Here is a 19,545-nt window from a genome sequence, read left to right as displayed (position 1 = left end):
TGTTAACTTGACTTAACTTTTCAACTAAATATTATTTTGTTAATTGAACATATAGAAATATTCAAATTAAATATAACATATCTAACAAAACGATATATATTTGACTTAAATACTAATATATGTTCAATTAACAAAATAGTAATTTTTTTTTCAGTGTATTCTCTTTAATTGATAAAGATGTCATTAATTATTATCAGTAAATAAAAACACTTTGTTCCTACCATTTCATATTGCATTGATTATGACAGCAAGATTTCATGAAAAAATCCATAATATTGTTACGTATCTTTCGCTAAAAGATTCAAACATATATATTACTTAAATAAAATATATTGTTATAAAAATTTATCTCATGTATAATATTACAAGACGCATTTTTTTAAATATCACTGATTGAACAGCCATTATCACTAACTGATCCTTTCAATGAGATTTCACTGACTCGCAGTGGTACATTTATAACCGATTATGAGATCATTAGTGAGACTATTCACTTCTGTTCGATATTATAATACACTGATTCCACTTAAGAGATTGGAGATGTAAAAGCGTTGCACGAATAACGTTACTAGAGATGATGGCTACTGATATCGATCGTGCATACCAAATTCGATCGTATCGAGTTGGTATCAAGGGGAGAAGAAGAAAAGGGGGGAAATTGTGGCGCAACTACAAGAGCTCGTTTCTCCATCGGCGCCGCGAGACGGTTTCCTTTTCCCGCATCGGAAAACTTTCTCGAGATGCAGCGATATCTCGCGTGTACATATATATATATATGTCCGCAGAAAGTCTATATATAAAACGTCGCCGTTAAAATACGCACCCGAGTAATATCGCAACCGGGAGTCCCGACGAGCTCGTAAGTAATTGCGGGGCGTAAAATCCGGTTCGCGGCGGCATTGCCGCGTTATTATCGGCGGCCGCCGATCGGAAACTGGCCGGATAGGAGCTTTCATAAGCGTGGACAAGACACACCGAGTGTCCTAGATACGCAGGGGACTTTACTTCAAAAAACCATGGTCGCGATTCAACGAGAAAAAAAAAGATCCGGGGTTTTTTGACAGTCGCGTGTGCGAGAAAATGCGCGAAACAGCGAAATTCCTCGCGTTTCTGAAGAGAGGCGAAGTTTCTCCGGAAATTTATTCGAGAAGTACCTGTTTGAATAAAATTTAATAATGCCGGAAGTCAGCAATATATTTTTCGAAGAACATAAATAAGAAGTCGCAACGAAGAAGAAAGAAAAAATTTTGTCGTAAAGATTTTTCCTTGTGACTTCATAAAATGTTGTTGATGTACAAATGTATTTTATTATTATTTATTATTTTTGTATAATGTTATGATTTCATATTTGAGATTTGATATTTAATATCACGCAATGAGAAATGCGATACTCTTTTTAGGCAGACACAATAAAGTGCAATGAGATAAATTGAAGGTCGAAAATAGCAAGTACTTCTTACTTCTCGTAAGAAGATAAGAAAAGATATGAAGGTCAACAATAACACAGCTCGATTCACACGAGAGAAGAAGGTATCGGGTTTCCGTAAATACTGTATATTTAACAGTGAAGTTATGTTATGAAAATTCCGTCGTTTATTGAACTGTTTTAACAAATGTTGTATAAAATATTCAATCTGTGAATCACATACAAAATTTACCTTTATACATATATAATATAGAATTCTCTTTAAAATATTAGTTAAAATTTAGGCACGATAATTAAATTTCAGGTGTAATATAGGGACAGCTAAAATTTATAATTGCTAATATTTGTTGTCCCTGTTTCAATATACATATATAAAATTGTGAAGAATGTTACCTTTTATGTAAAAAAAAATTGCAAAAATAATCTTGTTTAATTAAAGAATTTTGTAAAAATTGGGAGAAAATCACAACTAGAATCAAATCAATTAAATATCAATACAAATTAATACTTTAGCAGCTAACGATATAGAATTCAATATATATATATATGTACATATTGATATAATTAATTATTTTAATAAGAATCTAAAAATCTCGAATCTTTGATAAAATTGCCATTTATCCTCTCCAAATAAATATTCATACTCTTCAGAAACTAATAAATTATATAATCAAATTTTTTTCGCTGTCAATGGTATATGTATAAAAAAATAACATTTTGATTATTATAAGAAATATAAATAAATATACAAGAAATAAAAATTGCATTTTTAACAAAAAATGTGATTTATATTTCTCAAACAATTTAAATCTTATATTAATCGACCGGAAACTGTCATCCACTTTTTGTCCTGTTAAGATTGAGAAATTCTTCTACTCAGATAGTAAATTAAGAAACTGGAAAATCTATTTCTCGCGAGATAGAAACGCACGTTTAACGATGCTGTTTCTGTTTTAGTAAAAAAAAAAAGGAAGAAAAAAAATCTTGCGTCGCGCCCCAGGAGGAATATTATAAACCTATCATTAGAACTCTTGTATCCGGGGCACTCGAGGAAAGGCACTCACCGAGTCGCGCTAAAAATATACGCCAAATAAATCTTGATCACGCATCCGAAACGGGGCCCTTCTTCCTCTCTCTCTCTCACCGTATAATACATATCGGTTCTGTACACGATGCCCTCGCTGCAATTTGATCGTCAATTAACCCTTGTACTATCAAGAAGGGTCCGCCCGGGCCCCATAGCGGGATTTCATTCAGTGATGTTTTTAGCATCGCTCTCAAGAGCACGTCCGCGCCGTCTTTTTATACCTTACTCACAATCAGATATCAGATCATGAGGCACAAATCTTGTTATCCGCGTCCCAATAAACGAATGACACTTTATGAGCATTATTACGTGCGAGCGCTCTTAACACCGATTAAAATCTACAAATGAAATTAATTCGCGTTGTCGCTTTACAAAGCAACCATAAATATCACCAAGAGGAATAATAAATTTAATTATTATTTCGGCTTTCCACGTTTTTCTCACGTAAATATCTCTACACTTATTGTTAGTTTATATAAATTTAGAAAATTTAGATAATTTAGAAAAATATTATATATAAATAATATATATAATAATATACACATACATATAAACAATATATATGTATAATAATATATATATAAAATAATATATATAATATATATAAATTTAGAAAAAATTAGCGCGCGCGGTATATAAATTTAACTCGATTAAAAATAACGCATCAGGATCTTGACACTCCTGTCTTCCCCCCGGAAAAAGGAATTCATCACATAATGCGACGTGAAAGAAAAGTGCACGCAGAATAATGCGGTAGGAGATGGCGCCAATCCGCATCCTCCCTCATCCCGCGTCCCGCATCCGCGTCGCCGACAGTGACTTAAAATATTCGGGGTCTTCATCCTTCAGTTTCACCAATATCAAGTAACTGCATATCGCCTTACAAAGATACGAAATGGCCTCTTTAAAATTAATTACTCTTTTCGGAAAGTAGATTACACACGTGCTTCGCGTGATATGAATCTCTCATCCTTCTCATTTCTTTTTTGTGTTACATAATTTATTTTACAAAGAGATTTTTTTTTTATTTTATTTCTTAAGGGAGATATGTTTAAGATACTGGATTCGCGTTTATCCAGCGCGATACTTTACGCTTTAGATAATGTCAAACCAAGAGTCAAAGAATTTTCAATCGTATATGTGAGCATCTTTAATATATCATATTAATTTCTCATATTAATCAAACTTAATACAATTTGGAATTTCGAATAGATATGGAATGGCAAATATATATATAACAGCATTCGTGCGAATCTCTATATTCTTTTATTATTATGACTACACAGAGAGAATTTTCTCTTAGAATTTACCCTGAAAATCATGGTAATCGTAAAACAATATGGTATGGAAAGAATTTTAAAAATATGTTTGATTAATTTTATCATACTTTTAGTAAATTTTACTATACTTTTAGTAAAATTAATCAAACATATTTTATGTTTTATTGTGATAGATATTAATCAGAGAAATTCTTATAAAATTGTTTCCATACCATATTGTCCCACGATTACCCCATGATTTTTAGGGTAAATTCTAACAATGAGAGAAAATTCTCTCTGTGTACAAACGCAAATTTTCAATAAGATTCAATATAATTAAAAAAATTTTTTAAACAATCTTTAAAAGTGCAAAGAGTTGTTGATCTCTCAACGCTTGTCGCGAGTATAAGTATAGTTACGCGCCTGTGTTCTCGGATGTAGTGTATTAGTATCCCCAAGTTATATACCTCGCGCGCCGCATAAAGATGAAGGGAGAGAAAGAGAATGACGGGGAAAGAGCGCGAGCTGTGTGTTGCCTCGAGAGGAACGACGAGATGAGAGAGAGATAGAGAAAGAAAGTCAGCTGTGTGTCGGATGTCTGCTCGTCGCTCGGATCGTTTTTCTTCACGAGGAGCGGCGCCTCCGCATGGGATCGGCCGACCGGATCGCCGGCACCAAGTCTTACGTTATATGTGTTGCACCGCAACAAAAAAGAATCGTCGAGGAAAAAAATACCGAGGCCAGTTCGAAAATGTTTCCCGTTCGAGAAAAATTATAAAAAAAAAAAAAAAATGAATTATCCGACCGGAGCGAGAACGAGAAAATAGAAAAGTTTCGACCGATAGCTTTATAACTTTGACAAATTCAAATAAAATAAATTAATGAGAAAATAAAAAATCAATGGGAAAAATTGGACGAATTTTTCAAAATCAAATAAAAATAAATTCAATGAATTTTTTCAAATTGTTTCACTTGGAAATCACTTAGAAAGATGATCCGACTCTGTATCTTTATTTTTCTATTTAATGTCTATCTTCAGTCAGAAAAATCGACTTTATTTTTCTTTAAATAGATTTAAAAAAAGTTACAGTTCCCCTGTTTCGTCTTGCTGTATAAAAATAGTTCTTTTACGAGGAGAGGTGAAAGAATATATCGACGATATATTTGTGTAATAAATCGAAGAGAATGGAGTCATTATTCTCTTCTTCATGAGAAAAATTCTGCTCGGGCGTAATACCGGTTTAAATTTATGCTTAAAAATAAGCCGAATTGGCATTACACGTGCGCGTGCTCTTAGTTTCCAAAAAAGGACTCAAAGATACGATGACCACCGTCCGTTTAACCTACTATTTTGAAAGCCGGTCACCTCTTTTCATTTAACCGTGCAACGCGAATAAGTGCAATGAAATGAATTTAAGACAATGAAAATATAAATGTCGAAGACTGTTTTAAAATGGATAATATAGAGATAAAAAATTTTAATATCGCATCGTACGATAAAATACTTATGAAGGTCCTATAATCCCAGTGTTAAAATATCCTTTATTGCTTGCCTCATATTTAATAATCATATCTCTTTTCTCTCTTTGAAAATTTATTATCCTTCACAGTACAAAACTGAAAGGTCAAATGGTCTCTCTTAAATAAAATCAGTATATTATCACTAAAAACAGTGAATAATTACTGATTTCAGTTATAAGTATAACACTGCAAATCAGTAAAATCTCATTAAAAGAATCAGTCAAAGTGCCTGTTTCCATAAGTAATATTTAAAAAAATGCGTCTATAATATTATATGAGATAAATTTATAGTAACATATATTTTAATAAAATATCAGAATTTGATTAAGTCTTTTTCATTTTTTTAGAATTTATTATATCTTAAGAGAATAAAAAAATAATATTTACATAATTCTGAATTTAAATATTTTAGTTATACGTGTTTCATTCCAGATATGTGTATATAAGAGTTCTCTCAAAAATAGCAATTTAAAATAAATAGAAAAAGCTTTAAAAGCTATATCTTGCAAATATGCAGATTATTATTAATTTTCTAGTGACACCTTACTGTCATATAATTTGTAGGATCTAAGACAAAATGAAAAAGTATGAGTATTTTTATTAAAGTTCAGTGAAATAGTCACCGATCTTTAATAAAATCTTATGTTGTTATTTTACTCATTGAGATTTTTTGACAAGAAAGTAGATTTTCCGCGCAGTCCTTTTAATATTGAAGATTAATTTTTTCGATATGACGGAACTGAACACAAATCAGCTGATCGGATCGAGGAAATCAGCTTAAAGCAATTTCTAACTCCTAAGTAATTCGATCGGCTTATGTGAAAATCTACTTTTTCTTTAATACTCTCTCCGTATAATCTTTTGCCGCGAAACAGGAGCGATGAAAGTGATTTCTCGCACCAGGATTGCGACGCGAGAATAACGATTGCCTCCTGAATTCTATTTCTTTTCTCCTTATGCGAATAAGAATGCATTTTCACTACGCGATGCATCTGTCGCATGTAATCGGGATTTCTTGGATCGATACCAACTAAACTCACATGCACATCTGTTCGTCGAATTCCAAAACGGACAAAGAATAAATTTGACATCTCGTTAAAAAAAAAACGATTATTAATTTCTTATAATTTATCATACGGAATTTGCTTCATTTTTTTTATATGATCCAATGCGTCTAGTTCGAGCTAGGTGGTTTCAAGCCTCAGACGCATTGCACAATTGTCTGTTTGAATACTTTTGCGACCCTGAATACTAATGCATTTATGTGGCGGAGATAATTAACGGAGACAATGCTGGCGTTATCGCAATAAATTTACAAGTTCCTTGGAGAGCGATTAGATCGACGTGTGGTCGTAGCGTGATTAAAAGACCGGCAAAATCGATTGGCGACAGTCACGGTTTCTCGAAAACTGGGTTGGGCGAATCGCGCAATTCAATTGTTACCCCGGGAGTCCAATTAGGAATCTAATATACGCGGCAATTACCGCGTTATAATGGTCGCGCGTGTAAAATTATTGCTCCGATACCAATATATGCTTTCTAATTACGAAAATCGTAATGTAGATCGGCATGCGTCGGGAACGTTGCAACATTTTCACCATATGTATTAATAGTCTACTAATAGTTGAATCGACTCACCCAGAACTGCATCGATTGCGAACATTCATATGATTTTCGCGCAATTAAATATCCAGCTGCACATACACATACGTACAAGAAAGAGTTCGTTATAAATAAATAGCTTACTTGTTTAATATCGTATATTCGGTTTTATCGCTCATGCAGAATATAGTTTCAACTGGTTTGCCGGAAAGAAAAAGTTCGTTCTTTTTTAATCACTTTCTCAAAGATATGTATATTAAAAGAAAATGCTTATTTATTTACTATCGAACATGTATATGTACATGTATAAATTTAGAACGCTTCGAATATAACATGATTTTTATTATATTTGTGTAAATACGAAGATAAGATCGCTGCTATTGCATATATTTTGTAGTAGATAAAATAGAAGCGAGAAACTATTTATAAGTATCTACGCATACAAGTTATATCTCAGTATATGAATTTTCTTATACATATATAGTGTGGTGAATATAATTATATATTTATAATTACAATCTATTTATAATTACAACCGGAAAAGTTAAGGGCAACAGCCGATGTAAGTGTATTTATATAACCAATTAGTTTTATATAACTTTAATAAATTTAATTTTAATTATGAAAAATGATTTATTGCTATTTATATATGGCATTGATTTAAGTGAATTTAAATACGAGACAATTTCACGAAGAGGCCTTAATCACGCAAATTGAAAACCATCTGCTTGTCTAGAGTCAATCGAGTTAATTGTGAAAGTGTAAATATGACACCGCAATATGTTTCCTGATAATAATAAAATCAATTCGCACTCAATAGTCATCGTTGAATATAAAAATAATTCAAAAATGACAATAATAGAGATGTGAAATTTATACAATCTAAAACCAATCTGTATCATTCTGTATATTTGTTAATTTAAAATAGAATTTAAAAGTTCTGCAATTTTTAGATAAAAAAACGTACCTTTAATATCGAAGATATTTCTAAAATATCAAGTTCTCGTGAAAAACGTTAGAGTTCGTGATTTTCTAAATGTTTCGTAAAAGTGTATTAATTTTAAAAAATCAATCTCTTCGAAACTATAATAGATAGAGCCATGCGGTTTTCACGTTTTTTCTTGTCTTATCAAGTACGATTCAGAACTTTAACGTCTTTCCCCAGAACTTGATATTTTAAAAATATCTTCGAAATTGAAAGTATGTTTTTTTACCTCTATAAAAATTGCAAAATTGTTTCATAAAATAATCAGGAACTATGTAACTATTAAACAATTTAAATTTACTCACCTCACGGTTGCTCCTTTGTTGCCCGATGCCTCCCCGGGCCTTCTTCTCGTAGAAGTTTCGAAACACTTGCACTCGCGTTATTTTTTTTCGTTCGCAACGCGCGGCGACGTCCGGGTTTTAGCTATCACAATCTTCGACGCGTTTCGGTAAAACGCGAGACTCGCGAGAGCTTATTCGCGCGCGAATAAATCCGAAGCTCCATTTTCGCGTCGCCGCTTTTTCCAAGACCCACTTTTCGCAGGGACTTATCGAACGAAGGTGATCAAGAGAGCGACTTCGCCGCGACGCACTCAAGTCGCCGAAGGATGCAGCGAGACGAATATTGAGCGAGATTCACGATCGACGAGATCAATTTCACGTGTGCGAAAATGGAGCTTCGGTTTTATTCGCGCGCGAATAAGCTCTCGCGAGTCTCGCGTTTTACCGAAACGCGTCGAAGATTGTGATAGCTAAAACCCGGGCGTCGCCGCGCGTTGCAAACGAAAAAAAATAACGCGAGTGCAAGTGTTTCGAAACTTCTACGAGAAGAAGGCTCGGGGAGGCATCGGGCAACAAAGGAGCAACCGTAAGGTGAGTAAATTTAAATTGTTTAATAGTTACATAGTTCCTGATTATTTTTTTAAAGAGTTTTGCAATTTTTATAGAGATAAAAAAACATACTTTCAATATCGAAGATATTTTAGAAATATCTTCGATATTAAAGGTACGTTTTTTTATCTGAAAATTGCAGAACTCTTTCAAAAAATAATCAGGAACTATATAACTATTTAAAAGAACCTTAAAACTCTGCTCAAAACTATTAGAACTCGATGTAAAAAAAAATGTGAAGTTGGCACCCCTATTTTTTGAAACTGATTTTCATTATCGTAATGACCGGAACTATTTCTAAAAATTATCAAGAACTCTTCCTATGGTTCTAAATAACTCAGAACTCTTAACAGAACTATGATAGCATAACATAGGAGTGTCAACTTCACACACCCGAAAGTCGCGAAGACAAATGCCGGGCCTATCTGGCGATTTCTATATGGTGCTACCGATCGGATACGTCGAACATTCTCCTCGCCTTACATACGTACTATAGAAGAAGAATGACGGTCAATTGTCGCAATTAGAGCACCGAGTTTACCGTACGAATCAGCAACGCAGCTGTTCGAGAGCGCCAGTAATTTTCGACCGGTCGCAATTAATCGCGTCACGACACTACGCGAGAAAGTCTTTCAACTATCATTGAACAGACAAGCAAGCAAGGTTTCTTGAAGAATCTTGAAACGAAGAGTTCTTAAAAACAGTGAGAATTTTGACACTAGCCTCATACTTTAGAAAACTCTTAAGTGTGAATAAACAAAATTGAAAATTATTTGGTACATCCTCAATGATCTAATCTAATTCACGATTTTTTATTACGGAAAATAATTATGCTCTTTGTTATATTTTTTGGTTAAACAATAATCATAAAAATATCATCAATAAAGATTCCTTAATAAAGACTTTTAATTAAAAATATTTTTAAGATCAATCCGTAGTTGTCGAACACGACTTTTCTTTTCGATTTCGAAAAATTTCTAATTATTGTGCTAAAATATTTTCATTTGTTGTACTTTTATATATAAAAAGAATAAAATAATTGTCTTCTTTTTACAAATTTTTACATAGCTTAATAGTTGTCCAACAGACTGCATTAAAATATGAATAGATCAATTGTCGTAGATACGTACATCGCAATTAAAAAATAAATTATTCTGTAAGGATGTGTTTTATTTTTGTATCGCTCGACGACGAAATTCATATTAGGATAAATCAAGCGGCATATGTGTATCAAATTCAACGAAAAGGAGTATATTGATATTATTGTGCCTGATGACACCTCACATACTATGCGTATATAATCATTATCTTATCTCGCAAGGATGTATTACGATAACCCATTTGTTTACAACACGTAGTCGATAAGTGCATCGCTATTAGTGTTGTACCTTATTCTTGAATACTATTCTCGAACTAATTGCATCGTGACCCTTTCGCAAATATGTGTGCAAAATAGCGTATACAGATTCCTTGCGATCGATCGGACAAGAAGAAAACAATGTAGACTTTTAATAATTAAAGATTGTAAATTTTAAAAATAATTACATAATTATTAAATGTCAAATTTATGAATAAAATTTGTCTCATGCACCGTCCTAGAAAATTATTCATGCACATTTTCTTTTTTCTTCGCTCGTCTCTTCGAGACAATCGATTCTTATCTATTTCCCGAACAAGGAATAGATCGCGTTGCACCAACTGACTGAAAGATATTAGCTAATCCAACCATGGACATACGTTTATGGCGGTAAAACAGCCGGGTTTCACACAAAGGACATTCCATTCCGTCTTACGTCGTTCGGCGTTGAGCTTTGTGCCATAATGGTTGCAATTGTTGTCTCACAATCAGTGTAGTTATAGTTGTCTAAAATATTCGATGGCATCAAGTCCAAGAATTGTTTCAAAATCGATTACGCGATACAAAGAAAATTGAATTTTATCAGAATCTTATTTTGTCGATATTTATATTCAATAGTTATACCTATATGTACAATCTTGTCAAAATTAATAATTTATATTCAGTTTTTAATTGACATTTAATTTAAAGCTCTATATTGCTCTGTTTTTCTCCAATCAAACGCAAAAAATATGTGCAGTTAGGTTGCAATAAAATAATTTTTGAATTTATTTTGTAAGATATTTACTGTTAATTAATGTAATATGTATTCAATGTATTCTAATTATTGACAGAGTTAATTAATTCGTTAAGCGATTAAATGGGAAAAATATGGAGGTAATTAAGATTATATCTTCTAAATCTTCTTAAATCTACAATCAAATTTTCAAAGAAAGATAAGTCGGGGGATTCTCAAAAATTCACTCAACGTATTATCGTCTCAAGACTTTGAATTATGTTTACGAAGTTTCAACTGCACCCTCGATTGAGGCTCGCGAGCAACACGAGCAAGTGATACTACATACAGTCGAGGGTTAAACCCGGCGGTACCAAGAATCATGTAATATATGATGACACGCATAACAAGACTATCATCAGCGAAGACGCTTTTTGCGAGACGCGCTATGAATATTGAACAAGGACTCGCGCGTCCGTAATAATAAAGGGGCGTCTGTATCCACCGTATATTATATAGCGGAAGAGCGGGAATACATACATCTCTCGGTGCATCGAGATAGACCTCGAGATATCGCCCACGGTATCTTCGAAACCATCTGATGATCGCGGTTTATTAATGAAACTTGATTTGCATCGATTTGCTCCGCGGCGACAAGCAGCGGTTATAATTCGCGATATCTAACTGATGCCACAAAAAAGTATCTGTCAAACAACTTTGAATATTTATTTCTCTTGCGAAGACGATGTTATTTAATTTCTAATAAAGGGAGAGAGATCGTTTTAGAGTCAACAAACTCAAGTCGAGAACTACTCGAGAAGCGATATAATTTAATTGGGTTAATGTAACTCCGTGACGTAATTTCTGGAGTAGAAATGAGGCTGTAAAATCGCACAGGCTCTCTTTCCCGTATCTCTTCTTTTCTTTTTCGAAGGAAAAGGCACGCGAGATCGGCTCTCTCTCTTTTACCGAGATCGCGCGCGCATCACGATGCATCGCGAATATAAATTCTTCTAATGCGGTTTCTCCGACGTGTTAGGGGAATACTTTATCTCACGAGATGTGCCGCCACGCGATGCGGTCTGGTTTCGCGGCGGCACTTTTCCACGCGGTCGACCGCGAGAGAATCGAAAACCGGTCTGGAACGAGTCCGCGAAACGGACGACGGAACAAGGCGCGACACGCGATGAGCGTCGTCGTCGGATTTCGGCGATTAATTGCTTTAAAATTGCCAGATCGTTCATCTCGCAATCTTTCATCGTGCTAAACAAATCCACGAATATTCGCGATAAATCTCGCTGGCCTTTGAAAATTTTAATATCACCAAACGAAAATTATTCAACGAAGTCAGAAATCGTTATACATATATATACATATGTATAATGTTCTAATAGCTGTCTCGAATTTGCTGCTTACATAAAGAATTGCACTGTCTCTAAGATACTTACAATATCTATGGACAAGAATTTCAAGACAATATATAATATGCAAATATTCCTATTCCGGTTAGTGCATCAGGCTTCTTGCGCATTTCATTATACAAAGAATAGAGAATAGCTTTTATACAATTTTTTAATATATTTTTGCATTTTTACTTCTATGTATAACAGCAAATTCGTTTACAAAGAGAATTTTCTTAGAATTTATCCTGAAAATCATGATAATCGTGGGGCAATATGGTATGGAAAGAATTTTGTGAGAATTTCTTTGATTAATATTTTATTCGAGATTTTATCACAATAAAAATAATGATATCTATCACAATAAAATATAAAATATATTTGATTAATTTTACTATGCAGTTTAGTAAAATTAATCACACATGTTTTATATTTTATTGTGATAGATATTATTATTTTTATTGTGATAAATATTGATCAGATTGTCCCACGATAACCATGATTTTCAGGGTAAATTCTAAGAGAAAATTCTCTCAGTGTTCATTGTAGCGTGTGATGTAATAAGATTATCATAGAAAGAAAAAAATTGTTTTTTAATATACTCTTGATGGATATCCGACTGGCGCATCTCTCTTTTTCTCTGACAATGAGATACTCTGACAATGAGATTATTTTGGTACTTATGTACTTGGTTGGCAAGCTTGGTCGCTGGTCATTACACCCACGACTATGTCGCACGATGTAATAGGAGCGTAACCATATTCAAATGCGCTTGTGGCCTCCAACTTTTGCGTTTTCTTTCCTTTTCCTTTTATCTCTGCGATCGCAGATAGACGTCGCGAGAATATTTTCCAATTGATTATTATCGATAATAATAATTATCAAAACGATCAATTTATTTAATTCCAAAACCGTGTCGGATCAGAATATTATATAGTGTACTAGAATATTTCGTCAACGTGAAATTTGCTCCAAAATTTTCGTCGTTACAACGCTTTTTAATTAAACTTTCTCTCTTGATAATATGCTGTCAAGAAAATTGACACGTATACGTGTTTTTATTATACTTAATAATTATTTTATTATATTATTTTTCGAAATTAATTAAAGTGCCTGACTGGACTTTGATACATGATCCCGAGACTTTCGTCTGACGATATTTTCGCGAACGGGAATTAATTCAGACCCATAATATATATTGCATTCGTTGAGTAACGCGTTGGCCAAACAGGTTCGATCATGAGACGTCCTTCTTTTCGACTTTGTTTACTGTTACACCACTGCACAAGCGATGTATTTCATCTCCCACGTGTCTCGGGCGACCAGAAATCACGTGTACAGGGTGAGTCAAGAGAAGAAAATAAGATAAAATGCTCCTATATCACATCGAAATACGAAATTGTTAAAAGTATCGTATATAAAAAATCATAATTACTATGCCTTCTTTAATTTAATTTTTAAAGCGTAAAATAATCTCAATTTTCATAAAGATTCTGTTAATAATATCTGTTTAAATGATTGAGGAAAGACGATTATTAAAGAAAGAGGGAGGATGTATCAAAACCATGCATGTATCAATCATCTCGGCATTAAAACAATTATTTTTTTTGCTTTGATTACTAATTTATAATACTTCATTGTCAGAAAAAGAGCGTGACTTCTCGGACACCACGTACATACTTGGAGAAACTGCTCTCCGAGAAAAATGACTAAACAGAGAGTCGAGAGAACCAGTCTAATTCTTTTTTTAATATTCATAGATAACCTGATTTTCTAGCACTGTCAAAGTCCGAGGAGAAAAAGGCACTCGGTTATAAGATAAAGGAGATAATAGCGAGACCGTATAAATGAAATTCCATACGCTTATTGACAACGTCGGTCAATCTTCTCGCGGAACGAAAAGTCGCACGTGCCTCCAGCTTCCCGTCGCGATCCACGATCTCGTTTTGTATCCGCACGCGTTCCCGATCGTCGCGGCGAGAAACTGATCACGGGAGCACCGCGCTACATCGACGACGGTGCGGTGGCCCTGCGTGAAAGGAACAGAATGGAAAGGAAGCGGAACGACGACGGCGCGTGTTGTTTGTTGCGCGGCACTTTGCGAACTCAACAGAACGCACGCTTTTCACCGTTAGTCGGCTGACAACTGCCTCCCGGAGATGAGAAGTATCAATCGATGCTCTCTATCGAATCGTCGGACGCGAACTGTAGTCGCGATTTATTTTATAAATAATTACTTGCACGAAAATATATTCGATTATAATTTTCTCGAATTAATTAAAGTGAGATACAGTTAATAAGAGGCGTATCTCAATATACACCATCAAAAGTGAATGAATCGACGAACTTTCTTTTTATAAAAAATTTATAGAAATTATAAAATTAATTAAAAATTATTTTATGAATAATTTGGGAAAAAAATGAAATTTTTCGACAATTGACGATTCGAAGATTCGGGTCGAATAAATTCTCAAAAAGGAAAAAAAAAGTTTGCTTAATGAAAAAAAATGCATACATGCTTAAGAACTCTGTAATAATAATTTCGAGGAATCTTAATTCCTAAGTTAATCCTAATTTCGAGGTTCGTCGAGATATTCATTTTTTATGACGTTGAGAGAGATACGTCTCTTCTAAAACTGTATCCTGCTTTAATTAATTCAAAAGTTCGAAAAAAATCATAACGAAATATATTTTCGTATAAAGAGGCCATCCCTAAATTACGTAAGGCTTTTGGGAGAGAAGGGGGTTTTACGTAAGGCTTTTGGGAGAGAAGCTCTTACTTAAGATTTTCGAAAATGATTCCTCTAATAAAATCTAATAAAAATTTTTTTCGCCAAAATATCTTTAAAGTTTTTATTTTCATTCATTAATTAGTTGTTTTTATCAACTAATTTTAACTACTTTATAAAAATAATGAAACTGTAACTCGATATTTTGTGGAAAAAGACTTACTTTGGTACAATAAGTAATTTAAATTTCATATCACTCACGTTTAACCAATTCTTTATCTCCAAAATAAGGTTAAAATATTAAAAAAACCTTATTATAAAATATTACGTAAGGAGGAAGATGTCAAAAATCATAAAAAGTCTTATATAATTTAGGAATCATATGACCCTACAATTCGATCGAATAACAAAGGAACAAATATCAAAACCTCAGGTTGTTTTTTTCAGATGCAATTAAATTAAAAGACTTAATTTTAACTTGTAGTATATTTATATTCGCATCGCGTTACGTGTATTTAACGGTGCGAAAGGTACGCGCGCGGGATATGGAGATGCGTGGCGTTATTTGCGAGCCGCAAATTGATTTCAGGCTGTCCGGTCGCGGCCTTTTGGCACGCGGGAGTATCGCTTTGTGGAAGACGACACCTTCCCAGAAATGCAATCTCGGCGGTGCACGTGTGCGACTTAGGAAACCGTTCCGCTACCTCGCTCTCTCTTTCTTCCTCCTACCTGTCTTATTGTTATAGGCACATATGCATCCCCCGCGCTTTATAATAACGCGAAAAAATGGCCCGAGTAGCGCAATTAAATCTCTTTTTCTCACTCATTCAGACACACGCATGTACACTCTCTCTTTCTCTCGATTTATGTCTAGAACAGTTAAGATCTTTCTCGATAATACTCCGGAATGCACTCTGCATTTGTACCTATGTATAACGCTCGTTAAAAGCTGCTGCTTTTGCTCTGGTTGCAGCTGAATTAATCAGTCAGAGGAGCGACGACAGGCCAATTATATACGGCGCGGATTCCATTTGCGATTCCCGCGACTCGACAGGTAAATCCGCCGCGGGCGGCTCTAAATCAACTACCTCGCGTAATTATACGCGAGTCGTATGTCGCGCCGCGAGTCGACGTCGACTCATTTTAATTCATTTTAATTCACGCGCAAATCTGATCCCTCGCTATACAGTGGCTGGCATTTGGATATTCATAAAGTGTGTAAATCCTGCCGTAGTTACGCGAATGATATATATCTGAGATATTAATTATCCGTTCCGTTATCCTAGAATAATCTGATAACATTATGCGGAAATGTACTTAATTTAGCACTACTATATCACAACGGTTTTCAAATTCTCAAATTGTGATTAAAATAAATTTTTGCGAACGATGTTATCTCGTGTATCCTATATTTTTTTGCTGATCGAATCGAATATGTTGTATTTTTTCGCAATAGTCGATTAAAGTTGCGTGGATGTCATATATTTCGCACGAGTATGTTAAACTAAATATGTGTCGAGTGGAAATAAACTATGATATAAAAAAAATCATGATAGAAAGTCCATTTATTAAAAAAATAGTTCAATAAATTATATAAACAAATTTTTTGGTAAAATCATACTGCGAATATTTTATCTTCTTCACTGTTTCTAATTCAAAAATATTCTAGTTCAAAAATAATTAAAATGTGGATAAGAGTTCTTTAATTTAAGAAATAATAAGGCATTAATTTTTTTGTTTAAAAACGCTACAAAACGCTGTTTTTCATGTGAAGTATGATGAATTATACAAATATACTAATTTAAGGATTAACAAACGTGTTGAAGAAGAGAGAAATTTGTTCTCTTCTCCTTCATATATTATATATCTTTCTTCTATTTTTTTAAATATAATATAATTAAAAATTTTTTTTATAAGCACAAATTCTGAAGGCTTTAAAACTTCTCGATCTGAACTTTGAGGAACAACACAACGCTATCAAAATTTCTAGAGAAGCGGAGTTTATGCGGTAAGAAAGTGTCGAGATTGGAGATTGTTCGCGCCGATTAGCAGCTCATACGAGGGCATAACGTTCACAGAATGCACGATTTACGAGTGCATTACGTTCGCACCTTCGTTTGCACGTTGGCGACACACGCTGCAAGTTTTCCCGACCCGCCCACGAATGTCGAATCGATTGGTCTCGAAGTAAGAGGTCAACATTTTCTCAAGAATAATCGAATCGCTTTCTACGACGTTCCATATTCGAGTTTTTGCGACCATTTTATTGTTTAACGTTATCGTTGTAAAAAAAATGCGCTTTTGCACGAGAAATTTGTTTTTGCGTTCGTTGTATAAATTTTACAAAATAATGCGTTTCCGAGAAATTCTCTTAACGGACGATAATATCTGAAACGTGCATAGAGTCGCCTTTCACGCGACTCTGTTTCCGTATGTTTTATCAGTATTTAAAGTGTCGCGCTTTCGCAATCTTCGGGAAACACGCGTGACATTCGTCAAAATATACCGTACAAGTGACGATGCGTAAACCCAAGCTAATTATTCCAGTCATGTTTCGACATATATATAGGTCGTCCAGCTCCGGAATCTCATTACGACATCTTGTATATATAACACACGCGTCTTTATACTTTGAAAAAAATATTCTGAAAAATATCTTGCTACAACCATCTCGACACTTTCTCGCGCGTGTTCTACCTTTTTTTTTCATCCCGCATGACACGGCAAAGTTAAAGTGTCGAAATCAGATATCTTGAAATCAAATACCCGTGTATGTTTTCATTTAACAAATACAAAAATAAATAACTATAAATATAAATAAGAATAAACGAATATAAAAAAGGACGAATACGAATAATACAAAACGAGAATACGAATATAAATAGAGTAGGAACGGAGGAAGCAGAAAAGGGCGAGAGAAAGAGAAGATGAACGGCCTTCCATAGATGGATGCCGCGGGTCAAAGGTCGACTGTGTCGGCTAATCTGTCTGTCAGATCTCGATTCCGCGCGATTCCGGATTCAGCTATTGTGGACCGTAAGTCGGAGCAGAAAAGCGGACTATCTCGATCCGGCGACATAGGTCACCCCCTTCCTCATTCGCGCGATCGGATTTACGTATATATGTATATGTATATATTGATACACACACACACATAAAACCGGATATCTCCGCCAACCAACGAGGGGGGTTAAAGTCGCGGAGATGCCTAATGTTGCTACTTGCTATATACGATTCCCTTATACGTTTAAGCAGAATCGAGATAAAGGTTCGTTCACACTCTATCGCGGCCGATTCGAAGCTGCGCTTCCTCGATTTCGTTAATGAGGAAGAAGATGTGCACGATCGACGAGGGAGAAAACTCCTGTTTAACTCTTCTGTCGATAAACGGATACCTGAAGCAAGATGTTAAAAATGTGTCGGAGCTTTTCTCCGAAACAAAATACAAAAGGCCTTTGTATTCTAAAATATCCTAAAATAAAAAAAATAAATTGTCGAAAATATGCAGTTGGTTACCCGGGTACCCATACATTGATGAAAAGGTAAAAAAATTGTGCATTGACAGAAGGCTTAAACGAAGAGAGAAATAGACGAGATTGGTTGCATCGCTATTAAAATAATTAGCTCGTACAAACATTCGCGCAAGCAGATTTGGAGACTGAAAAGGGTTGAAGGTTCATGTTTCTTCGTCAAGTAAAACAGAGCGATGATAACTCGCTTGGCAAAAATCGTATCGCGTCTCGCGTAGGCGCAATCAAGAGCGGAGATACGAGATTCGCGCGAAGAAGAACAAAGCTCGTAAACATCCTCTTTTTCCCGGCATGGTGAAACGTCGAAACACGACGGAAAGAAAAAAAAAGATTGCACGACGATCCTGTTTAGATAATGCGTTATACAGAAGCTCATATATCATCGTCTCTCACAACAAAGGAATCACGGGAAATAGTTTCGCTAATATTGTTACTAATTACTATTCTTATCGGGAAATGACCGAATAAAAATTTCGAAGAAAAGAGATTGAATTTTAATGCAACACAATGTGCACTTTTATGTCTTTCAATTCGTGAACATTAATTATTAAGTTGAATTTTCATCACGGAAAAAATAATAAGATTAATCAATTTTATATATATATAAAATCAATTTTATTTTAAGTCAAGCGCGGTAAAAACGGTGCGCAAAAATTAATTATTGAATTGAATTCTCAATTTTTAAATAACAAAAGACAGCGCGGAAAAAGAAATTAGCTACCATAGCTAAATTTTAGCTATCCGTATATTGCAACCTGAAATTTAATTATCATGCCTAAATTTTAGCTGTGATAACTAATATTTTTCAGCTATAGTTTAACGGAGAATTCTATAGCTAAAAAATATTAACTACACTGAGAGAATTTTCTCTTAGAATTTACCATGATTTTCAGAGTAATAAATTCTAAGAGAAAATTCTCTCTGTGTACCATAGCTAAAATTTAGGCATAATAACTAAATTTTATGTTTAATATAGGGACAGCTAAAATATTGCTATGGTAGTTAATTTTTTTTTCGTGAACGGATTAATTAAAAATCAAG

General features: G+C 34.2%; 1 protein-coding gene across 2 annotated transcripts in view; it reads right to left on the bottom strand.

The window, feature by feature from the left end:
* Positions 1-19,545, bottom strand: part of Gefmeso (Guanine nucleotide exchange factor in mesoderm) — a 46,122-nt gene that overhangs the window by 21,509 nt on the left and 5,068 nt on the right. The gene's annotated exons all lie outside the window — the stretch shown is intronic.

This window comes from Prenolepis imparis, unplaced genomic scaffold (genome assembly GCF_030444845.1).
Source record: "Prenolepis imparis isolate NDT839.2.m4 unplaced genomic scaffold, iyPreImpa1.0 SCAF_1, whole genome shotgun sequence".
NCBI classification, from domain to species: domain Eukaryota; kingdom Metazoa; phylum Arthropoda; class Insecta; order Hymenoptera; family Formicidae; genus Prenolepis; species Prenolepis imparis.
Note: the sequence above shows the minus strand (reverse complement) of the source record. Positions and strands in the feature narration are given on the sequence as shown.